Source organism: Protopterus annectens, chromosome 10.part0, assembly GCF_019279795.1.
Source record: "Protopterus annectens isolate FY-2018-M chromosome 10.part0, PAN1.0, whole genome shotgun sequence".
Taxonomy (NCBI): Eukaryota; Metazoa; Chordata; order Ceratodontiformes; family Protopteridae; genus Protopterus; species Protopterus annectens.
The window spans coordinates 1426989807-1427008320 of record NC_056744.1 but is presented as its reverse complement, the minus strand read 5'-3'; the positions used below and the strand labels follow the sequence as shown (position 1 = coordinate 1427008320).

Below are 18514 nucleotides of genomic sequence, written 5' to 3'. Positions count from 1 at the left end.
TTTGTTGCTTTGGAGTCCCAGAATCCTAACTGTCTAGATCCATCAGTCTCAAAGCTGACTATTTCCATATCCTTGGATCCAGGATCTTCTCTGAAACCTCTGGTCCACTCGGATCTGGAGAGCTCTCAGAGCCAAAGTCTCCCTGTTAGATCTGGGGTGCAACACTTGAGTCTGAAGTTTTTGGAGCCATCTTTGTGCCTCGAAGCCTCAGCACTGGATAGTTCAAGTTCGGCTTCCACCTCGGGGGCATTGCCATTGGAGCAGAGGGGGGCAAAGTTTCAGAAGTTTTCCTTCTCAGATCAGAACTCGTCTTCTGCTCCTTTGAGGTATCCCTTCGAGGCTGCCAAGTTTTCTCTACCTCGGCAGATCTGATGGAGCCTTTCCACTTTTCTCCTCAAGGGCATCCAGTACTAAAAGTCCCAGGTTTCCCCTCAGAGCATCCCACTGAGGAGGTGCCCCGGGAGAGGACGTGTAAAAGGAAACATGTAGACTCCCAAAGGAGTCCCTCACTGAAGACATAGATATCGATGAGGGTGAAGGGTCCCCACGGTCACCTCACGATGATGTCTCTTTTGGAGACATCCTAGAAATTTTGAAACAGAGAGGTGGCTGGACTCCCTCCAACCCTATGTCTAAGGAATATCTTCTCCTGGAGGCCTTCGGTACTGGACCCTCTGCCTCCTGGGTGACTTCGCCGATCAGTGAGCTCATTAATATGATCTCTCGGAAGGAGCCTGACTCCATAGAGCCCATATATTAGAGACCAAACAGGATAGTGGCACTACCTAAGGACAGACATTTCTGGGGAAAAGGGATTCCAGCTCTGGCTGTACCAACAGCCACGAAGAAAGAACTCACTGATTAGAGTTTTACTGTCCATCCCCCTAACAGGTAGCCATGGGCGATGGACAGATTAGGGAAGCATGTCTTTGCTTCAGTGACCTTTGCTCTAGTAGTTCTTCAACTGTTAAAGTGCAACTGGCAGCAGTTTCCAATTAGCACATTGGATTTATTGGCTTCTCTATTGCTTCTCACAAACTGAGCAAGGCTTTCTTAAAAGGTACTCTCCTTCTAAGACCTCCTTTTAAAGATCCTACCCCTCCATGAAATTTGAATCTGATACTGCAGTCTCTCATACAGTTCCCTTTTGAACCAGCAGCTACATGTGATCTGAAGTATCTTACATGAAAGGCAATTTTCCTGGTTGCCATTACTCCTGCAAGAAGAATTTCCAAAATTCAAACATTATCCTCTAAAGCCCCATACTTAATTTTCCACAAAGATAGAGTAACCGTACGTACCAATTTGTCCTTTCTGCCTAAGGTGGTGTCAGAATCCAATATTAATCAAGCCATTAACTTACAATGTTCTTCCCTAAGTTCACCAACAAAGGAGAATATATATTGCACTTACAGGATGTTCATAGACCGTTACACTTTTATTTACATAGGAACGAGAAAATTAGAAAAGCTGACCAATTGTTCATTTCATTTCATTTTCTGAACCAACTCTGGGAAAAACAGTTTCTAAAGTTACGTTATCTAAGTGTTGACAAATTGCATTCCCCTTGTTTTCATTAAACTTGGCATTACTCTTCCACATTCCTTGAAAGCACACTGCACTAGTTTCATGGCAACTTCCACATTTTTTCATTTAAGAATCTCCATGGATGATATATGTGTAGCAACATCTTGGACTACTCCCCATGCCTTTGTAACTCATTACAAGTTGGATCTTATCTTCAGAGGCAGGGCATTATTTGGTTCTGTGATGCTCCAGAATATCCCTCCTTGAGTCCACCCTGCACACAGGTAGCTGGGGACGCTGTCCCACTTGTTCAGGATAGAATGAACATTGACAACATCAGATAAAGAAGCTATGTATTTACCATAATGTTCCAAATGTGTTGTCCATTTTCATTCTTCCTCAACTGCCCTCCCACCAACCCCCATCCTAAGACTTCTGGAGGAACAAGTGTTGACAGGATACCTGTATATTGTTTTTAGGTATGACTTCTTGATTTAGCTTCTCCGTTAACCACTTTAATTTTTACTGTCTGTTGAGCAGCAAACAAGATCTGAGTTAGTTTGGGGAGGTGTGTTATGGTAAGGGAGAAGCTCAGGAGATTTAGTTACCACTAGCTTTAGCAACAGCTGAGTCGGATCTAACAGTTTGGATCTGAACCCACTTGTTGAAGAAGAATGAAAATGGACAGCACAGATGGAGCCTTAGGGTAAGTACATAACTTTTTCTTATATCACCTATCCTGGTGCTTATCATTGTCTGTACTACTACAATAACTACATGCTGTAGATTGATAGCATCCTAAAACAGTTTCCGCACCTTACTTTCTAAGAATCTTTAACAGAGTGAGCTTACACATCATCCTCATCAGCAGTAAAGTGAATACTTAAACTGGTTTTGCAAGAATTGGCCTTTTACGGCTTTTGGAAAATCTGAATCGTGATGTCAGGTTTTCTAGGCCTAGTTTTGTTTGGAGATTATTGAGAGACAGGTTCCTTCTTTTCACTCCCACAGCAGTACACAGAGTAACAATAAGCACATCATGGTGAAGGAGTTGTTGCTCACATACAATCTCTTAAACTCTAGAGATCATGACATCAGCTGTAACATCTGTTTATGCTACGTAGTTTACATCAGGGTGACTGTTTCATGTGTTTGTTTTCAAAGAATCTGCTAACCTAGTATGAGATCTTTGCATTCCTTTGGAAACCTAATGCCATCAAACAAATCAGGCAAACATACCTCCCAACCATACCAAATTGCTCGTTTTTTACCGAGTTTTGGGGTCCAAATGAAGGGGTGCCACAATTTCCGAGTGGCACCCCTTCATTTCCGATTTTTTTGCTTTGTTTTTTTATTTTTTAAATTTTTGCGCTGTCGGAGCTGACATCATTACGTGCGAGATGCCGTCAGCTCTGTCAGGGCTACCAGCCAGTCAGAATTGAACTCAAGGAGCTCACTTCATCATTTCCGTCTGGCTGCAAGCAGGCGGGATTTGGGAATTAGTTTCTATGCTTTGCTGCCAAGAAGGCTTTGATTAAACGTTTGAGAACTTATGACAGGCTGGCTTTGCTTATATTGAATTAGTTTCTGTGCTTTGCCGAGAACGGGCTGGCTTTGCATATTTAAATGTCTTGCTGCCGATGGTTGCTTTGCTTTGGACTTTGCTGGCTGAGATGAAGACACTCAGGGACTTAAACGGACTGTCTTGGTTGCAGGATGGATGGTTGGGGAATTAGGTAAGGAGCAAGGGGTGTGTGTTTGCAGGCTGGCTTTGCTTATATTGAATTAGTTTCTGATGCTGTGCTTTGTCGAGCGGGCTAGCTTTGCATATTTAAATGTCTTGCTGCCGACGGTTGCTTTGCTTGAGATGAAGGCACTCGGGGAACTTGGTTGCAGGATGGATGGTCGGGGAACAAATGTGTTAAAAGTGCTCCTGTTTTGTTTGCTCTGGGTACATTCTGTAACAGTAAACATAATTTCTCAGGGAGAAAGCATAGCTGCAGTGAAAGTGGCTTGTAGACATTTACAATTTAATTTGAAAAGAGTAAACAATTGCAAATGATCATGCAGTTGCTGTGAATTTGGATGCAAAGTGGCATAAATGATTAGGGATTAAGACATTGCAGGCACACTTGGTTGGCAATAAAGTAGAAGGCTGACTGTGGAGATCTTAACATTTTTTTTTTAATTTTGTTGAGAATTAATGTAAAAGGATTGTTTTCTCCAAGAAATAACTTTGCTTATGTATGAATAAAGTAAGTAAATATTACATAAATCACCCATAGTTATCAGTGAAAAAATAATGTTAAAAGGCTCAAGGGTATTGAGATATGTACATTCATGTGCGTGTGTGTCAAAATGCCCCCAATGTGATACACCTGGTGGCTAGAGATATTTAGGCTCAAACCCGGTACCTTTGGTACAGGGTAAAAAAGAGCCTAAAGTCCCTAGCCACCACCATTTCTCAGCTTTGCCCAGATTTTTTGTGCTAAGAGTTTAGAGCTATGGTGACAACAGAATTTGTATTCCCCCATTATTGGCTTTGTTGTTTGTCCAGGTTTTTTGTGATAAGAGGTTGAGAGCTATGGTGAGAAGTGAGAACTGAATTGGTATTCCCCAATTATTGGCTTTGTTTGCCCAGGTTTTTTGTGCTAAGAGGTTTAGAGCTATGGTGAGAAGTGAGAACTGAATTCACTAAATGATAGCCATTAAGTTTCAGTCTTCCTATTTTTCAAACTGCTAATCTAGCATAGTGGTATGTTGCACTGACTGTAGTGTATAGTGTTCTGGGTTCAAGACTTGCCAGTAACATGCATGGTGGTAACACATTTTCTTCTAGCCAGATAATGGGACGTTGAAATGGCTGCAGGGGGACTTTGGTGCCATATTTTGGTTGTCTGTTCAGTTTGTGTTAAAAAGTTGGTATCCCACAATTCCAGTGGAGTGGGAGGGGGTTACATGATTATGTATGCAAATTAGATGATGTTATGTAGTCCAATCTCGCCTACATTCTTACCCGTGGGTTCGGAGCCGAATGTTAGCTCCTTCTCAGCCATACTTTAGCTCGAAGTCTTTCAATTGGCTGGGCTAAGATGGTATCCCATGCTGCACTGCTCTCTATCCCCAGATCTCGTTTGCCGCTCATGTAGCTCAGAAGTGGTCTCGCTCTTGGCTGTGGCAAAAAAAGCTAATTTCATAGCTGTTTGTGTGTTATCTTTGAGTGTGTTTGTGGAGAAGTTGTTTTTTCTTGTCTTAGCGTGTTTCTTGTGGTATTCCACTAGCTGTTTCCAACAGGCTAGGCCCGTTTCAGTTAGAAGACCTAGTCTGTCCCCTCGCTTACCTTTGTGTTCTAACTTACCTTCCCTTGGGCTAAGACTGTTTAATTTAGAGGAACTAGTCCTCCCTCTTGACCTTGTGTTCTAGGACTGTTTAAGTTAGAGGTCTTTATGGTGTACTGTCTGTTCTGTTCCCGCGCTTGTGGCTGATTGACCGTTGGTCTGGTTGTTGGCTTAGTGACTCAGTTTTTGTAGTGACTATGTCTAAAGATACTAAGGAGCATAATCCCTCGGGCTTTAAGAAGTGCACGAAGTGCAGTTATAAGATGTCTATCACTGATGGACACTCTGTTTGTGTGTACTGTCTGGGAGCGATTCACCTCCAGGAATCATGTCCTTTTTGTCATGCTTTTAGCCCACGTGTTCTTCAGGAAAGGAATAACAAATTAATTTTGAAGGGACCTCTGAAACCCTCCTTCGAAGAGGATTTTGAGAGTGCTTCCAGCTTTAAGTCTTCTCCATCTAAAGTGAAATCTTCTAAGGCTAAAAAGTGATCCCCGGCTCCATCAGTATCCTCGAAGCCGCCGGAGAAAACAGCTAAATCTTCAATGACATCCTCGGCTCCATTGTACTCGGGGCCGCAGGAAGTGTCTGTTTCTATGGAACCTACTTCGGCTCCGATTCTCTCAGAGCCTGTTCTGAGCCGGTCGCCTAGCATTAGGCCAGTATCTCCTCCGCACAGGTCTCCTTCAGAGAGGAGGTCTTGATCTCCTTCCCTATCCTCTAAATCCTCCCAGACCTTATCGGATGTGGATGTCAATAAAGTGGTGCAGAGACTTCTCCATTCACCGGTACTGGCTAAATTGTTTTCGGCTCCGACCCAGTCGGCTCCGGAGCCGGTCCCTCTACCTATGTCGATACTTCCTCTTCTGAGTGCATCTCAGCTTTCGGAGCCAGAGTGCTCGGCTCCGTTTGATGTCCCTAGGTCGGTTCCGACAGCCCCTCCTGGCTTATCGGTTCCGATGTCAGCTCCAACTCCGTCGGTGCTGTCCACGGGGTTCAGGACTCAGGATTCCTCGGTCGGACCCGAGGGGGAGGCTTTGGGACGCCTCTCGGCTTCTAGTCTCTCTCTCGGTGCTTCTGCACGGGGAAGCCTGACTCCTGTCTCGGCTTTGAACCTGGTCCCTTCTGATCTGAGGTCTTCCATGGCTGGTCGATCTTCAGACCCGGGGGGACCAGCTTTTGAGGCCATGCGGAGCGTGCTGGCCAGGTCATCAGCGGCATCATATGGTTCAGTCACTGTCCCCTATAGCACCGGTGCTGGTCTCTGATCGCCCTCTATCTCTTGACAGTGGAGCCCCAAGGCCTCAGGGTACCCCCACAAGTGGTCCCCATATTTCTGAGGGCCCGTCAGGGTTTTTGCCTGAGGCGCCACCCAGAAAGAGAACGTGCAAGAGGAAGCACATAGATTTCCAAGATGAGTCTCTCACGTCAGACACCGACCTCGCGGAATCGGAGGGGTCCTCCAAGTCATCCTCTGAGGATGTTTCTTTCTCTGACATCCTAGAGATTTTGAAGCAAAGAAGTGACTGGCCATCCAAAGCCCCCTCTGAAGAGGAGTCGGTGTTCCTGAAGGCCTTTGGTGCTCAGCCCTCCGCCTCCTGGGTGTCTCCACCCTTTGACGAGCTTCTGGATCTGGTTTGTCGAAGAGTGTGGGAAACAACTGACTCTGTGGAACCAGTCCCCAGGAGACCCAATAAATTTTTGTCTGGCCTTCTGATAAGGGATTTCTATCCAAGGGCATCCTTGTCGATGCCATGGTGGCGGCAGCGGCCACCAAAAAGGAATTGGCTGAAACTTCTTCCACCGTCCATCCCCCTAACAAGGAGTCTAGGACTATGGACCGGTACGGAAAGCGTATGTTTTCTTCAGCGGCCTTTACTTTGCGGTCACTGAATTACTTATCACGCTTTACACGGCTCCAGCGAGATCTCCTAAAGGAGCTTGGAGATGCTCTAAGGGGTAACGTTTCTGAGGCAGAGGCTCAGAAAGTCAACGCTCAGATGTCTACCCTCAATTCTATTGCGAACTCCTCCATGAGGCTGATCTCTCATGCAGCTGAGGGAGCGAGTAGGGCAGCAAGTTCAGGAGTTGCTCTTAGGAGACATGCCTGGATGCACCTTTGTCATTTCGCAGAGACCTTCAAGTCTACATTCACCAATGCTCCGTTTGATGGTTCCTCTTTGTTCGGAACCAAGGTGAAATACACTCTCACTAGGTGCGAGTAAGAGAGAAAAACTCTGTCTGCCGTCGGAGTCCGTTTTTCCCTTCCCTCTAGGCCTTATCCCAAAGCCAAGAGGAGTGGGAAGATGTGGTTCAAGAAATCACAGAGATTTTTTCCCGGTGCACAAGGTGAGTCCCCCTCCAGAGGCAGGGGAGGGGGTGGTTATTCAGGTAGACGCCGCCCTAGGGGCAGAGGAGGCCCTCGTAACTCGGGAGACCGCAATTCCTTTTGTGGTTCTCCTGATGGGAGGCCCGACTGTGCGTTTCCGGAGCCAGTCGGGGGTCGCATCTCACTATGCAGGGAGGCCTGGCAAGGTATCACCCAGGACCAATGGGTTCTACGAATAATTTCCGGAGGATATATCATTCCCTTCTCGTCAACTCCCCCTCCAATCAAGAAAATCCCGGATGTTCCACCCAGTCAAAGGGATTCTGCAGCTTCAGAGGTTTCAAAGCTGCTAGAAAAAGGAGCCATCCAACATGTCCCCTCAGACCAGATCGGATTAGGGGCTTACTCCAGATTCGTTTTGGTGCCGAAAAGGACAGGGGACCTGAGACCCATTTTGGATCTCAACCGATTGAACACGCATATGAAAAAGTCCAAGTTCCGAATGGTCACATTACAATCCAGTCTCCCATTGTTGGGAAAAGAAGTGTGGATGTGCTCCATCGACCTCAAGGATGCTTACTACCACATAAAGATGGACAGGGCATCCAGAAGTCACCTACGCTTCCGGCTGGGAGCCAGTCACATTCAGTTCCGAGTCCTGCACTTTGGTCTCACCACAGCCCCCAGGGTGTTTACCAAATGCATGGCAGTGGTGACTGCTCACTTGAGACGTCAGGGATTCCAAGTGTTTCCATACCTGGACAACTGGCTTATTACTGCCACCACCAGGCATGTGCTACTTCAGGCCAGAGACGCCACTATCAACCTATGTCAACAGTTGGGCATCACCTTGAAGTGGGAAAAATGTGCCTTTTTGCCCTCGCAGCGAGTCACCTTTATAGGCGCCGAATTAGACACCGCGCTCATGCAGGCGTTTTTACCACAGGAAAGAATCGGAGTTTTACAACAACAGATTTACGCCTTGCTCCCTCTGAGGAGAGTGAAGGCAAGATTGGTCCTCCAATTGTTGGGGACGATGGCTGCTATGATTATGTTAGTTCCACTGGTAAGGTTACATATGAGGCTCCTTCAGTGGCTACTCTTCGCCCAGTGGTCTGTTCAACGTCTTCCACTTTCTCACCCTATTCTGCTCACAGACAGGTGCAGACAGGATCTCAGTTGGTGGCTTCACACAGACAACCTCAATGCAGGAAAAACCCTTTGTTCCTTCACCTCCGGTTGCCAAGGTGACCACGGATGCCTCCCAGATGGGGTGGGAGGGCATTATCTAGACAGGACAGTCCAAGGCACATGGCAAGAGCACGAGATGCATCTGCATATCAATGTCCTGGAGATGAGAGCAGTGGTACTAGCATTGCAAGCACTTCAGAGCTTTCTTCCTCTCGGGACTATTGCAATCCACTCAAACAGTATGCCGGTGGTATGGTATCTGAACAAACAGGGAGGAACCAAGTCGTATCCCCTTTGCAGAGAAGCCATGCAAGTGTGGCAGTGGGCAGTGTCTTCCCAATGTTTTCTGGTAGCAGCGCACATTCCGGGGAAGTCCAGTGCGATCGCAGACAGTCTAAGCAGAGCTATTCTGATGCCTCACGAGTGGTCCTCGAACTGCCAAGTTGCGGAGCAGATTTTCCGCAAGTGCGGTCATCCTTGCTGCGACCTTTTTGTCAGCCCCCTCAATGCCAAATGCAGCAGCTACTTCACCCTTATCCCCCCTCAGGGGGAGTCACCCAGGGATGCTCTAGTCCACGATTGGCCCTCCGGTCTACTATATGCCTTCCCTCCGGTTCCTTTGCTGTCAAAGGTTATTCAGAAAGCGCAGTCATTGGGAAGCAAAATTATTCTGATTGCTCCTCACTGGCCTTGTCATATTTTATTTTATTTTTTTTTTATTTTACATTTGTTGACCGGGATAGTCCGACTGGATTTATGTCCATTTTCAGCGGAGGCCCGGGGAGAAAAGCTCCAAGAGTAGCAAACTGAGTTAGAGTTTCAAAGACAATTATAATTCACAACACATTAACAAAAAGATTACATAGTAACATACAGGATGATGGAGAATAGACACAGTACAAATATTTTCAATAAATGCTAGGACACCTGATCTCTAAACGTAGTCAGGGGTTCAGCTAACCAGGATTAATGCAATGACAATTCCGTATTGTCCCCAAGTATACTTTAAGTTTCGCTTTAAATTGACTTAAAGAGGAGAGTGAGGTAATATCAGAAGGCAATTTGTTCCATGCTCTACCTGCCGAGTTGGTGAGGAGAGAATCACCGGCTAAATTATTAGATTTACAGGTCTGGATGAGGAGTCGGCTGGATGAACGCAGTGATCTAAGGTTGTTACACGGGGTAACAAGTTTTTTTAGCGAAGGGGTGAAGTCAGGGTTGTATATTATTTTGTGGGTAAGAACTAATAAGTTGTATGATATTAAATTTGGTAGCTCAAGCCATTTAAGTTGGGTTAGATTAGTACAATGATGGGTCCTGAAAGGTAACCCAGTAACAAACCTAGCAATATGATTATAACAGATGGTAAGTTTATTCATGACAGTTTTACTGGTATTATAGAGAACAGGGGATGCATACAAGAGAGTAGAGAGAAGGTGAGTTTGAGCAATGGCAATTTTGGCTTGGGAGTCAGGAAGCATTTTATTCTGTATAGCGAGCCTATTTTCTTATTAATAGTTTTATCATTTGGTTTACATGTACATCAAATTTTAGGTTGTTATCAATAGTTACCCCTAGTAGTTTTGTAGAGAGGTCCGGAGAGATTATGGTCCCATCCTTGGCTTGGATTGTAAAGTTAATGCTGTTGGACCTTTGAGTAGGTAGAAATAACAGCATTTTGGCTTTTTTGGGATTAAGTATCAGGCGACTATAGAGCCAGTTTTCTATTTTGTTAAAGGTGGATTGGGTCAGGATTTGTAATTCTGTGGGGTTGTGCTAGAGCAGATCAGCGTAGAGTCGTCTGCATATTGAATACAGCTGGCATTAGGAATGACAGTATTTAAGTCATTGATAAAGATAGAAAATAATAGTGGTCCCAATATGGATCCTTGTGGGACACCCAGTGTATTGGGTAATAATGTAGAGAGTTTAGTCTGCCATAATACTGCCTGTTTTCTACCAATTAGATAGGAACTAAACCACTGAAGGATTTTAGCATCTAGACAAAGTGATTGCAGGGTATATATTAGAAGTTTGTGGTCCACCATATCAAAGGCTTTGGACAGGTCCAAAAATAGTGCGGAGGAGATATTGTTATTATTTCGATGGGTATTAATGGTATTGGAGAAGACAAGTAGGGCTGAGGTAGTACTATGGAGAGGTCTAAAACCATGTTGGGTGTCTGCCAGTAGATTGTTGGAAAGAAGGTGTTGCATAAGCTGTTTTTGAACACACTTTTCCATTATCTTCGCTAGAGGAGAAAGTATAGAAATGGGCCTGTAATTCGAGAGCTCGGTGGAAGTGCCACCTTTATGGAGAGGAATTACATAGGATATCTTCCAGATATCAGGTATTATAGCCTCTGCTAAAGAACGATTGATAAGTAATGACACAGGGTAGGCAATGGCTTCAGCTGATTTTTGCAAGTATTCAGCTGGGAGTTGATCAGCGGAGAGTGTGGTAGGTTTTAGTTTTCTGAGTAATTTGCAGATAAATAAGGTGGCTACTGGTTGAAAGTTAAATAAGGGAAGATTATTAAAGGTGGGGGAATCAAGTTTGTGGGAGCTGAGTGGCAGTTGGCTGGAGAGGGCTTGGACTGTCTCAGTGAAGAAGCGGTTAAAGCTGTTAGAGACTACATCTGGGGGTTTATCGATGAGCGTGGCTGGGACAGGGGTGGTGGAGCGACCAGGGTGAAGTAGATTGTTTAGTCCAGCCCAAAATTTTTGTGGGTGGTTTTGATGTTCTGTCTGCAGCTTATGATAGTATTGTCTTTTATCAAGTAATATTTGTCTTTTGGTGTCATTCCTAAGTTGTCTATAGTTATTTTGGTCGAGAGGGAGTTTAGTGGTTCGCCATGTGGTCCAAGCTTTGTTTCTAAGTTTGATTTTGAGCCTGGTCTCTTTTGAGAGCCATGGAACATCTACTGTCTTTGTTTTCTTTGAGCGAATAGGAGCATGAAGATTAAGAATTTCTAGGAATTTTTTGTTGAAATACAGCACCGCTTTGTCTAGGGGTAGAAGTTTTAGTATTGCCCAGTTGCAAGAATTTAATTCTAGTTGAAATCTGGTCGGGTCAAGTAGCTTTTTGTTTCTGACAGATCTTAGTAAAGGTTGTCTGGGAATGGCTATTTTGTGCTTAAGTATATAGGTGAGGTGGTGGTCACTTAGGCTATCAGGGAGGGTTCCAGATGTATATAGGTTAGGATGACTATTAATAAGCACCCAGTCAAGTATACTCTCTTTCTGGTTAGACTTGCCTATCCTAGTGGGGTGTTAATAATTTGCGTAAAAGAGTGTAGGTTAATATGGGTGGAAGGAGCTTCCGGGGAACAGGTAGTCCAATCTATATTAAAGTCACCAAGAACTAAAGTTTCTTGCGGGTAGTGGCTAGATATCCAATGAAGGATGGCTTCAAGAGTATCTATGTTATTGCCTGGGGGAATATACACACAGATTATGTAGATGAATTTATTAATGTTAATTTGAAGTTTGGAAATTAGGATTTCTGCATTGTTAATTTGAGGTGGTTGTATGATATCTGTTGAGACTATTAGATCAGATTTATAGAGTATGGCTACCCCTCCCCCTTTTCTAAAGATTCGGTCTATCCTATGTATATTATATCCTGGGAGTAAAATTTCATTATCAGTAGTGGTGGGTTTTAACCAAGTTTCAGTTAGGCACAGGATCTCTGGAGAGAGGTTAGTCAAGAGTGCATGAAGTTCATGCACCTTGTTGTTAATGCTTCTAATGTTCAGGTGACAAGTGAAAAGAGAATTGGCAGGGCGAGAGATTATAGGGTGGGAGCAAGGGTCTTTGTAAGGGGGAATGTGCAAGTCAGTGTTGGTTGGACCAGGGTTGGGGTGTATATCCCCATCTGATAGTAGAGTAAGTCTAAGTTTGGAGATAAGTTTCAAGAATTTATTTACAATTTTATAAGTATGCTTCAGTTTGGGGCTAATTTTTTTTGAGGTGTATGGGTGTGGAAGTGATGAGCAAGAAGTTGGGTTCACCCAGCTACCCTGGATGTAAAAATAGTTAGGAATTTTAGTGTCAAAAGTAATGGTATCAACTTTAGGAATTGAGAACCCTATGAGAGGTTGGGTTTCGTACAATGTTAAGAGATATGGGGCTAATAGTAATGGTACTAGGATGGAGTACCACATATCTATGGGTTAGGAGAGCTAGGGCCCTGAGAACCCACTTATATTTGAAAGAGAAGAGATGGGTAGCAATTGTATTGAGAGTGAGGGAGGAGAGGTGGGAGTGGGCAAGTACAGGATCAATGAGATAGCAAGAGATTGGGTGAGGGGATTGAATAGAACGTAGAAGGTGATAGGAGCTAGTGTTTGTGGGTGTGGTTTATTGGCTATAAATGTAGAGGTAGCGGGGGCGGGTGGGATATGGGGGCAGGGAGGGGAGCGAAGTGAGCCCGAGCGTAGCGAGGGCGAACGGAGCGGGGCTAATGCACTGCTAGCACCTTTTGCAATATCTCCAATGGCCTGGTTAGGTAAGTTAGTGGAAATTTCTGCTATTAAGTGCACTATAGTGATTTTGGACGCTATGCCTCTAATTTAGAGTATGGTTCCCCTTTCTCCATCCCTATCTCATGGACGCTCCTTGGATTCTGGACCCACAACCAGATTTACTGACTCATATGTCAGGGCAGCTCCATCCCTCTCTTCGGACCCTCCGGTTGACAGCTTGGCTACTCCTCTTCCGTCATTAGTTAGGGTTCACCATGTTTCACCGGATGTGGCTCATATTCTATCTTCCTCTCATAAGCCTTCGACCAGGAAGATTTATTACAGCAAATGGAAGAGATTTTCCATCTGGGCGCATGCCAATCCGATTGACCCTTACACAGCTCCAATCTCATCAGTATTGGAGTTTCTCTCTATGCTTTTCAACCAGGGATCAGCTGCTGCAACCATTAAAGTCCAGTTGGCGGCGATTTCTACCTTTCACTTCACAGATGAACCTAGTCTTATGGCACATAGACTTTGTAAGGCTTTCCTGAAAGGCACTATGTTGCTTCATCTTCCTGTCTCTGAACCTGTTATGCCTTGGGACTTAAACTTTGTTCTACAGGGTCTTACTTCACCCCCCTTTGAGCCTGCAGCCACTTGTGATTTAAAGTTCTTAACTTGGAATACTGTCTTTTTGGTAGCCATCACGTCCACCAGATGTGTTTCGGAGCTTCAAGCCTTATCAGTTAAACCACCTTATTTGATTTTTCATAAGGACAGGGTTTCTCTCAGACCGAATCCTTCCTTTCTTCCCAAAGTAGCATCAGTTAGTAACCTTAACCAATCCATTGAATTACCAGTGTTTTTTCCTCAGTTCTCGAACAAGGCAGAATTCAAATTGCATCAGTTGACTGTGCACAGACAATTACGATTTTATTTGCACAGAACGAAGGACCTCAGAAAATCTGATCAGTTGTTTGTTTCATTTTCAGAAAACAGAATTGGGTCTCCCGTTTCCAAAGTCACGTTGTCTAAGTGGATTTCCACTTTTATTTCTTTCATTTATACTTCAGGGGGAAGAGATTTACCGTTCCGAGTGAAGGCTCACTCTACCTGGTCTGTATCTACGTCTACAGCTTTTCAGGCCAGATTGTCTATGGAAGATGTTTGTGCTGCGGCTACTTGGGCATCTCCTCACACCTTTGTTACTCATTACAAGTTAGATGTGATATCTAGAGGCAGGTCTTTCTTTGGTTCCACAGTGCTCAGGAGTATATTCCACTGAGCCTCCCAGGATTTAGGTGCTAGGGACGGTGTCCCACGGGTAAGAATGTAGGCGAGATTGGACTACATAACATCAAGAAGTTATGTACTCACCATAACGTTCAATGTATGTAGTCCATCTCGCCTCACATTCTTACTCCCCCCCCCCTACCTTCCCCCGTCCTGGAGGATCTAGAGGTTAGGCCTGGTTTCAGAATTCCCTTCATTCTTGGTTTGCTCTTCCTTCCTTAGGTGTTGTTCTGCATGGAGAGTGAGTGCTGCTGCTCGCAGCAAACTAGATCTGGGGATAGAGAGCAGTGCAGCATGGGATACCATCTTAGCCCAGCCAATTGAAAGACTTCAAGCTAAAGTATGGCCGAGTTGGAGCCGACATTCGGCTCTGAACCCACGGGTAAGAATGTGAGGCGAGATGGACTACATACATCGAATGTTATGGTAAGTACATAGCTTCTTGTTAATCAGCGTACAGATTTGTACCTATTTTTCATGGGCCTTGTCCAGATTTTTGATTTTTCCATGTTGAGAGGTATGCAGGCAAATGGTGTTAACATTAAAAACCATCAAACGAACAGAACAACAACTAGCAACATTTGCAAAGATTTATTGGATAAACTTTAGTGCCTCAGCCAAACAGCCTTCAAGAAGTAACTAACATTCAAAAACATCCCCTTTTATATACATACTAATACATCAGTAATTCTATAAAACAATAAAGCAATAAAGCAATTCATTAAATTAGGCATTTCCAATTAATTCGTAGTTGAAGCCATTAGGTACAAGAGTGTTATATTTCAGTATAAAAACAGCTTCTTTAAATAAAAGTTTATCTTTTAACATGGCAGCATCACCCAATTTAACAAATACTTTTTCCAGAATAGTTCATTGTAGTAAAATCACTGTTGTGGTATTCCATAAAATTAACAGCAACAAAACTCTCTGTATTTTGTCTTTTTATGTCCCTGACATGTTCCTGCAACCAGGTTCTAAAACCTCTTTTGTTTTCACCAATGTGCACCAGGTTGCAGGAACATCAAAGAACATATATAATTCCCTCAGTTTCACAGGAAAATGTGCCAACAAGATCAAACCTTGTGTTATTTATCTTTCCAAAACCTGATACTATAAATTGGCACACATTACAATTCCTTCAAGGAACAGTACCTACTGATTTAGGAGAAATAACCATATTTTCTTCAGGAGACAAATAATGAGCCTTCACTAACCTATCACTTAAGCTTTGCCCCCACCTATAAGAAGCAAATGGTTTATTGTGCAATACTTTCAATAATTTATCATCATTCCTAAGAAACGTCCAATAATATTTAACTATTTCCCATATTTTTTAACTTAAAATGCTGTAAGTCATTACAAAATAAGAAGAAAGAATGCTGAAAACCAAAAGTCTTGACCGGAAGAAATGCTAAACAGCCCCAAACAACTTTGAAGTGCACTTGAAAAAGCCTGGTAATACCAGGCGAAAGCGCTCGTGGTTCGAAGAATTTTGGGATTAAAGTTGTTTTTCCTTTTGACACTTCTTGGACTTTTTATTTGCGGTGGAAGTTTTTCTCATTTGTACTGGATTACATACCAGCAATTTGCACTTCAAAGTTGTTTGGGGCTGTTTAGCATTTCTTCCGGTCAAGACTTTTGGTTTTCAGCATTCTTTCTTCTTGGTTTTTGAGTGCTTGATTTTCATTACAAAATAAACCTTCTCTTGTTCATGTACATTATTTCTATTCAAATTATATCTGTTCTTATACGTATGCAAGTTTTCCCCCTCCGTTTTGTATAAAGCATCATAGATAGTATCAGTGTCATACCCTCTATTCAAAAACATTGTTGATGTTTGTAAAATTTCTCTATATAAACCTACATTATTATTATTATTACAGATTCTTTGTAACCTTAACAGTTCTCCATATGGTAAAGATGTTATTAAATGGGGAGGATGACAACTAGTCTCATATAAACATTGTCCTCCATCAATAAACTTTCTATGTACCGGAGTATGAATAAATAAATAAATCTAAAAAACTAACTTCATTGCCATGTTACAATCCATCAAAGGATAGAATATAAATATTATTATGTAGATCTTTTCACAAAATTTTGTACCTCATCAAAACCAGCTTGGCAAATAAAAATTAAATCATCTATGTATCTATAATAATGTAGAACATAGTTCTTCACAAAATTAGGTATATAAATGTAATCCACCTCGAACATAGCCATGAATAAATTTGCATACATGGGGGCAAAAGGTGCCCCCCATGACAGTGCCCTGTAACTGATGGGAAACTACATTGTTAAAACTGAAGTAATTGTTCAACAAACAAAATTGCAACAGTTCTGTAATATAATGGGACACTGGACTATCTCCTAAAAAATAATAAAGTGCTTTGATACCATCAATATGTCTAATATTTGTATATAAACTGTTAACATCCAAAGTAATCCAGTACATTCTAGAATTTCATTTAATTGCCAAAATCTTTTTCAAAAAATCAAGAGAGTCCCTAATATAAGATATAAGATTTTCTCCGAATGGTAATAAAAAATTATGTAGCAACACACTAATATTGTGTCAAAAATAGTTTGTAGCAGATACAATTGGTCGACCCGCAGAGTTTTGTATATCCTTATGGATTTTCGATAGGCAATAAAAAAGTTGTCATAATACAACCCTCCACATTAAACTTCTTATCTATATCTTCTTTTGTAAAATATCCTAATGTAAACCTTTCTCCAACAAACCTAAAAATTGTTTCATAGCATCCTTATAAAAATTAATATCACTTATTTCATAAACTATATTTTCATCTAGGTGTTTGTAGCAGATTTGCATATACTGTGTGTAGTGCATCACCACTATCTTATTCCCTTTGTCTGCAGGGTTTATAACCAAATCTTTCCTATCAGAAAGCCTTTTTAAGGTGACCTATTCATTTTTAGTTAAGTTATAACAGATTTCAGTTTTATTTCTGTTGAATTTTCTACATGTCTGTTCAATAGCATAATGTAACATTGCTGAAAACTGTTTAGTACACTCATTTGTATATGTAGGAATAAACTTGTTTTTATAAGAAATGTTAACTATGTTCAGTAAAAAATATGCATTCAAACTGTCTTCACCATTAAAAAGATCACATATATCAGATTCACAAGAATAAAAACTTTCATTTGCACTTGAAACATCAAAATTCACATTATCAGTATATTGCACAGCTTTGTCTTTAAAAAGACATTTTAGATGCAGTTTACGAATAAATTGAAATATCTCTTGTTTTAAAAGATATAAGCGAGGTAAAACTGTAGGGATAAATTTGAGGCCTGAATTTAAAATATTTGATTGTTCATTGGATGACATACAGCCTGACAATTTAATTATTAATAACTCACAATTATTGTTAAATTATTGCCATCTACCTTTTTTTTTTTGGCCCAGGTGCTAAAGTGTATCCAATAAATCTTTGAACTGTTGCAAGTTGTTGGTATAAATAGTGTTAACATGCTTATTGTCAAGAACAGTGCAGTGTTCAAATGCATTAAGCATAAAATAAATACTTTAAATCATGCATAAATCAAATCTGATTAATTAATTAAGTAATTAATTAATTAATTAATTCATCAAAGTAAGACTGCTAGAATGTAGAATGTTAAAGGAGCCTTGTAGACCATAGAGATCTTAAGGAACATTTTAGAGCTGTTAATATTAGGGCTTTTCCCAAACTGTGAATTGTAATGAGCAGAGCTTGATACAAAAAGAAACTAAAAAAAAACATGACTGTAGCCACATTATTCGTGGAATCACCAGTAGGCCTTTAACAGCCTGGTGGAGTGCTTGAGCTGGCTGATAGCAACGTCTCTTTGACATGCTGGCAGGAAGAGGAGTCTTTGTATAAGGTAGACTAAACCTTTATACTATATGGGATCACTGAGAGCCAGTGTAGAATCCAAGGCACAAATGTGATCCAGGTATATCAGGAGGTATTAATCAACAGCCTGTTTGTAAAGTTCTGCACCAGATAGTGGCTCTCAGGGGCAATACAAGGAGGACTTGGGTAAAAGATATTACATTAATCCAGACAGGTGAAAATCAAAGCACAGACCATTGAAGTATGTGTTTTACCTAATGGTAAGTGGTAAATCCAGGATATATTCCACAGGTGAAATCATTGCTGTTCTGTCCACATCTTTCACTTGGTCCCAGAATGACATCTGATCACTGTGAACAATGCAAAGATTTTGTACTCTTTGTACAATATCCACCATTTTAACACTGATCAATAATTATAAGGTGATGGTATGGAGATGTGGCTGACTCAGTGAAGGAAGTGGGGAGGTGACAGGGTCAGAAACTCACAAGATTCCACTTTT

At 42.2% G+C, this 18514-nt stretch overlaps 1 protein-coding gene across 1 annotated transcript in view; it reads left to right on the top strand.

Moving 5' to 3' along the window:
- Positions 1-18514, top strand: part of KIF14 (kinesin family member 14) — a 2369812-nt gene that overhangs the window by 2068510 nt on the left and 282788 nt on the right. The window lies entirely within an intron of this gene.